Below are 6,411 nucleotides of genomic sequence, written 5' to 3' on the forward strand. Positions count from 1 at the left end.
GGTTTCTCTGTGGCTTTGGAGCCTGTCCTGGAACTAGCTCTGTAGACCAGGCTGGTCTCAAACTCACAGAGATCCGCCTGCCTCTGCCTCCCAAGTGCTGGGATTAAAGGCATGCGCCACCATTGTCCAGCTATTCTGCAACTTCTGCTCCCTAATTTTCACATCGTAGGGGTCTGTTGTTCTCTGGTAAAGAACTTATCTAGTGTGCTTAAGACTCTAGATTCAATTCTTAGCACTGAAGGAGGAAAACAAAAACTGAGTGTAATGGTACATCCCCAAACAGGGGAGATGGAGGTAAGAGGGCAGGAGTTCAAGGTCAGACTGAGACTGTCTGAAAAAACAAAACTAAACCAAAACAAGGATCAAAAACAAGAAAAGCATAGTAGCCAGTAACAACGCCAAATGTATGAAAGGTACACCTTATTATCACACCATTCTGTATCCAATGTCAATGAAACTAAGGGATATGGAGACTTTGGTGATTTACATACAAATATTCCCCATAGGCAAATATATTTAAATGCTTAGTCACCAGGAAATACTATTTGAAAGGATTAGAAGGATTAGGAACTGTGACCTTGTTGGAGGAAGTGTCTCTTTATGGCTCAGCTTTGAGGTTTCAAAAGCTCATGCCAGGCACTGGTGTTCCCTCTCTTTCTGTCTAGATCAAGATGTAGTCCTCAGCTATGTTTCCAACACTTACCTGCATGATGCCATAGTCCCTGCCATGATAAGAATGGACTCATCCTTTGCAACTGTATGCAGGCTTCCAATAAAAAGCTTCCTTTTGAAAGAGCTGGCATGGTCATGGTGTCTTGTTATAGCAACAAAACAGTGATGAAGAGGGAGACCTACAAATACTTTAATGCACAAGGTTGTTTCCTTTAAATGTGTGCCTGACAGTTTTAAAACTCCCTGCTTCCTTGGAATAAACATCAGCATAGCTCTTAACTGGGTAAAGACCTTTGTACAGCCAAGCCTGGTGGGGCAGGCTGTCAACCCAGGACACAGGAGAGAAAAGTAGCAGCATTACAAGTTTGAGAAAATTTGGGGCTCCATAATGAGACTCTGTTTCAAAACAACAAAAAAAGAGAAAAACAAAACAAATACTCAAAAAACCTCCAAAACATATAAATTGAAAACAAATAATCAAAAAAAGAATAACCAAATAACCAAAATAAAACCAAAAAAAAAATACAAAACCAAAACTAAAGACCATTTTTTACTTCCTTCAAGGACATAAAGAACAGGGACTAGAGGGAAAGAGAAAGAAACAAAACAAATTTTGCTTGTCAAATGCCATGAAATCTAAATATTTGTATTATTATTTTTAAAGAGAACACCTGTATCAATCCTGTGCCCCTCCCCAAGGCTCAGGAAATGTCCTGGAAGCAGGATCTGAAAGAATGCAAGAGCCAGAGGATGGAGAGAAGAAGAGTTGGAAAATGTTGTCTTCTTAATAGGGCATGGCTGCCACACTCACAAACTCAGAGCAATTGTGGTTCCTGGAAGAGGCTCACGGAGCCCTACCCCTAGCTACTGACAGCCAACAGCTGCTGGTGGATGGGGCATAATTTGGGGGGATTGTCCATGACATACGGTAGTAGTCTCAAAAGTCACATGCGTGAGGGCAGGGCTAACTAGAATCACTGGGTCACACAAAGCAAAATGAAGGCATGGAGTTGAAATGCCTTAGAGGGAATAGGAAGAGGGATGGATACGATCAAGTTTTTATGCATGTGCCACTATTGAAGAATAGATAAAAACATTCTTTAAAAAGGACATAATTAATTGGCCATTGGCAGAGCTGTAAGTTTTATATGTAGCCTTGCAGTTCCTTTAAGAGCTTAGAAATAAGTGAGGCTGAAAGACCTTACCAAACTATAAACACGGAAGCAGTCATTGAGAAAAGCACGGCTGAGCTCAGGGTCTGAGGAGCTCGGACTCCTACACAGTCCCACTGCTGCTCATTGCACGTATCACTCAGTCTCCCTGAGTGGCAGTGCTTTTCATTTGTGAATGAGACCCCAGCAAAGATCACAGGACGTTTTTTATAAGAATTCGCATATGAATCTAAGTGCAAATATAATGAGTTGCCTAAAATATATGAATATATCTGAAAATATACATAACAATGAGTAAAAAGTTGAGTGATAAAAATGTGGTAAATATGTTGTTGTAAGGCCAGGCATGAAAGATGGACGGTTCATGCCTGTAATTCCAGTACTTGGGAGGCAGAGCTGGAGGGTTGCAAGTTCTAGGCTAGCTTGGGTTGCATACCAAGACCCTGTCTCAGTAAAAGAAAATGATTAATTAAAAAAAAAAATACAACATTCACATGCCTTTAATTTCCAGCAATCAGGAGGCAGAAGTAGATGCATTTCAGAGTTCTATCTCAGTCTATCTACAATCTACATAGTGAGTTCCAAGTCAGCTGGGGCTACATAGTGAGAACCTGTCTTAAAACAAATAAAATAAAAATTCTAGTAGACTGAACACATGGAGTTTTAATTTAATGAAAATCTAAGCTGCTGTAAACTTGGAGCCATATTTTTGTACCTTTGTGACTTTTGCTCTTTTCTTTTTCTTTTTTTTTTCTTTCTTTTTTTTTTAGGCAGGGTTTCTCTGTGTGGCTGTCCTGGAACTCTGTAGACCAGGCTAACCTTGAGCTCTGCCTCAGAGATCTGCCTGCCTATGCCTCCCAAGTGCTGGGATTAAAGGCATGCGCCATCACCGCCCTGGTACCTTTTGTGCCTTTATAAAGGGAAAGTATAATGACACTAAACTAGCACCCAGTGTTCAGCTGTATCCTGACCTCAGGAGCATGTCATTTGACGGTCAGTGGGATATAGTAAGGTGCACTGACGTCTCCACCAAAGGATCTGGAAGTTCTCTTAATCTCTGAACCATCTCCAAGTCTTAGATTGTCTTTTTCCTTCAAGTTATTTTAAAATTGCATTTATTTGTGTGTGTGTGTGTGTGTGTACAAATGTGCTATGGAAACAGCAAGGGAGTTGGTTTTGTCTCTTACCGTGTGGGGACTGGGTCTTGAACTCAGGTCTTGGTTTGGTGAGAGCACCATTACCTGCTGAGCTGCTCCACCCTTTCCCCTTTATTTTGAGACAGGGTCTCAAAACAAACAGCAGGTAGACCTCAAACTCAACATGTTCCTGAGGATGATCCTCCTACCTCCACTGCTGGTTGGGCTGCTGATTGGGCTAGAGGCTGATGGGTAATTTAGTCATTCTCCAGCTTCTCCTCCTGTTGGCAGCATACTAGTTAAAGGCACCACAGTTTTCAGAAAACGTATTGTGGAAATACTCACTGTCATTGAAATATATTTTAGCTAAATTCCAAAATGGCATGACTTTTTAAAATTTATCTGTAATACTTAAAGATATATTCTATTTTTGCTGAAGAAAAAAATACCCAAATGAAATCAACAAAGCTTACCTACTGTAATCCAAACATAATAATTTTGTTATATGATACTATATAAATAATTATGCAAAAATGATTACCTTTATTTCCTTTTTGGATTTATAGAAATGAGCAACTGCTTAGCCATGTTGGCTTGTTTATAATGTGGTATAGAAATATTACTGAAAGACTGGCCTTACATTGGCCATTGTACCAATTCAACAAGAGTACCACATTTCAAGATCAGACATAATAAAGAAGTTTGGTATATAGTATGCACTCAAACACCACCAGGATAGCTCTTCCTTTCCTCTTAAATGAGTAAGCTTTGGTCAATTTTGGGCTTGGTTCCACCTTCATTTAGAGTCAAGCTTCACAATTTGACTTTTTGGAGACTTACATGGGGGCAGCTCTGAATGAGAATTTGGAAGCACGGGTGTATCTGTTTCCTTGTTATTGCTGTGATTAAACACGATAATCAAGACAACTTACAGAAGGAAGGGTTACAGTGGTTCTCAACCTTCCTGATGCTGTGACCCTTTAATAGAGTTCCTAGTATTGTAGTGATCACAACCACAAAATTATTATCGCTGCTATTTCATAACTGCAATTTTGCTCCTGTTATGAATTGTAATATCTGTGCTTTCTGATGACCTTAGGTGACCCCTTTGAAAGAGTCATTTGATCCCCGAAGAGGGGGGGGTCCCACAGGTTGGAAACAGTTGATTTAGGATTTATGGTTCCAGTGGGATAAGAGTCCATCACTATCACAATGGAGACAGCAGCTGGCAGACTTGGCAACTGGAGCTGGAAGCTGAGAGCTGAGGGCTCACATCTCTAACCATAAACAGGAAGCAGATAGAGTGAAGTTAAAATGGCAAGACCATGCTTCCTAAGCCTCCCCAAACAGCTACCTACTGGGAACCAAGTATTTAAATGCCACGACTATGGGAGATACCTCATTAAAAACAACCACAGTGAGTTAAATTCTTTTTGCTGTGTATTCAAAACAGTGTTTTCAACATGAGCTTTGAGAATGTTTGGGAGAGGCATTCTAGCATTCCACTTTAAGCCGGTGCCAAACACCAGACCCCTCTTATAAAGAGAAGTATTGTTTGCTTTACCATGAAAGTTTACATACATGTGCATGGATGTAGACTGGCTCACTTGGGAAAACATTGCAACTCAATTTGTGGCTTATGCTGACCCTTTCTGACCTGCTATACGAGGTTCAAATCTGCATATTTGAGTACTGGGAGGAATTTTTGCCACGTCCAAACCCAGTCCTCACTCAGTGCTCTCTGCATTATTCTAGTGACTGTTGAAGGTGGAAAGGATTTTTGTTTGCCTGTTCTTCTGGTGGGGCATGAGGGTGGGTGGGAAGGTAGTAGTTGAGATAGGATCATGCCCTGGTAGGCAGCTGACTTGACTTGGTACTCAATATATAGCCTAGGCTTGCTTTACACTTATGGAAATCCTCCTGCTGCAACCTCCTAGGTACGGGGATTGTAGACATGAACCACCACTTGTAGGGAGAGCAGGAAATTTTCAAGTCTTTGATCTCTAGCTTTGGGTTTGCCTTGGCTTTGTATTTACTGTCTATAAAATTGAGCCTCAGCACAGCTGACCAGAGTAATCACAAAATGATGCTGACACAGCAGAGACAGCCTTCCTGGACAGTCCTTTAACGGGATGAGCTGAGAGCCTCTGATCTTGAGATATCAGCGGGCTTCCTAGTGTGACACTCTTCTTCTCAGTAAGCCCAAGAGAGGCTCAGCCATTGCAGTAGGAGTGACCTGTGTCACACAGTGACTCTGAAAGTGCAAGGATATAACCTTTTCCCCAAGGCACAAAACATTTATTTCACATGGGTTATGCAGCAAATGAATGAAGTCTGTGATCTGAAATCAATTGTGATATTAAAAGTCTATGACAATTTTGAAAACCCATGTGATTCCTATGAGCACCGAGAGTGTGTTTGTATTCAGCTGCATTTTGTTCTCTGTATAGTTCTCACTGCCTGTGTCACCTTCATCTTTTTCTCTTCTGTTGGTGATACACGATGTCCTACCATAAAGACAACCAAGGCCACGGGATGCCGGTCCATAAATATAGCCGAGGCATGAGCACAATGACACCTTGCTTCCTCACATCTTCTGTTCCTTCTGTTCCCTTCTGTTCTCCCGGGTCTAGCTTCTTAACCATTTATGGATTCAGTGTCATCCAAGGAGGTGTGAAGAGGTGAAGGCCAAGAGAAAAACTCCAAGGGAAAAAGGGATGATGAAAAGGCAGTTTTACTACTCAGGGCTCTCCAGGAAAACAGGACAGAACCAATAGGGCCTGTGTGTATCCGCTGGTTTGGGTGGGAAGTCTCCCTGCAGTCTGAGAGGTCCAAACACTTGGTCCCTAGCTGGGAGTTGGTTCAGGAATTTGTGGAATTCGTAGGAAGTGGGTTTGCTAGGGGGTGGACTCTGGGACCTCCAGTCTGACCTGGCTGGGTACGAACTCTCATCTTCCTGGTGCAGAGATGAGAAAGCACCTGTCCACACATTCCAGCTTGCCAGGAATTCTACTGTATCTTCCTCGCAGTGCTGGGTCATACCCCTTCAGAGTATAAGTCAAAAGAAAGCTTTCTTCTGCTAAGTCACTCTTCTCGGGGATTTTCATCGTAGCTATGAGAAAAGCATCTAATGTAAGCCTGGGTATATCAGGAAAGCTAATCTGATTAAAGTTCACTGGCTTAATTTCTAATCACATCTAAAATCTAGACTACTGTGTGACCAAACACGTGGGTAGACTAATATTCCTTAAAAACGGCGGCGGGGCGGCGTGGGTGTGTGGACAAACACGGGATAGACGGCACGCAAAGGAAGAGACAGACACGCAGCTCCCACGTGGGTGTGTTTTAATGGGGAGAGGGGAACACAGTAAGGGGTGGGACGTGCGACACACAAGGGTAGGGGGGAAAAGGGCCAAGAGGGGGGCCAAGAG

The 6,411-nt window shown here is 42.3% G+C and overlaps 1 protein-coding gene across 20 annotated transcripts in view; it reads left to right on the top strand.

The window, feature by feature from the left end:
• The window catches only part of LOC126499088 (60S ribosomal protein L31-like), a 78,668-nt gene that overhangs the window by 38,019 nt on the left and 34,238 nt on the right, over positions 1 to 6,411 (top strand). The window contains exon 6 of one of the 20 annotated variants that reach the window (XR_007590975.1): positions 1,337 to 4,698. The exons of the other annotated variants lie outside the window; for them this stretch is intronic. The gene's annotated coding sequence lies outside the window, so the exon portion shown is untranslated. Of the gene's footprint in view, positions 1 to 1,336; positions 4,699 to 6,411 lie in introns of those variants that run through there. 20 annotated transcript variants of the gene reach the window in all.

This window comes from Alexandromys fortis, unplaced genomic scaffold, assembly GCF_014885135.2.
Source record: "Alexandromys fortis isolate MF-2015 unplaced genomic scaffold, M_Fortis_MF-2015_v1.1 scaffold_14, whole genome shotgun sequence".
NCBI lineage: Eukaryota > Metazoa > Chordata > Mammalia > Rodentia > Cricetidae > Alexandromys > Alexandromys fortis.